This window comes from Galeopterus variegatus, unplaced genomic scaffold (genome assembly GCF_000696425.1).
Source record: "Galeopterus variegatus unplaced genomic scaffold, G_variegatus-3.0.2 Scaffold426, whole genome shotgun sequence".
In the NCBI taxonomy this organism is placed as follows: domain Eukaryota; kingdom Metazoa; phylum Chordata; class Mammalia; order Dermoptera; family Cynocephalidae; genus Galeopterus; species Galeopterus variegatus.
The window spans coordinates 370,406-370,634 of record NW_007726537.1 but is presented as its reverse complement, the minus strand read 5'-3'; positions in this window follow the sequence as shown (position 1 = coordinate 370,634).

Genomic DNA, 229 nt, shown 5'->3' with positions numbered 1-229 from the left:
CGGGCCAAGGAGGCAGGGCCGGGACGCGCCGGCGGCGGAAGGATACGGACCGCCTCCACCTACGCACCGTCACCGTCGCCGTCGCCGTTGCCGACACCGCAGACGAGGGGATGACGCCGCGAAGCGCTAGGAGTAGATCTCGCGAGTGCTTAGGCGCGGGTTCTGGATGCTCCTGCGCCGCGACCCTTGAGACCCTTGCCTCTCTGGTACTCCACGCGTGTGTCATCGA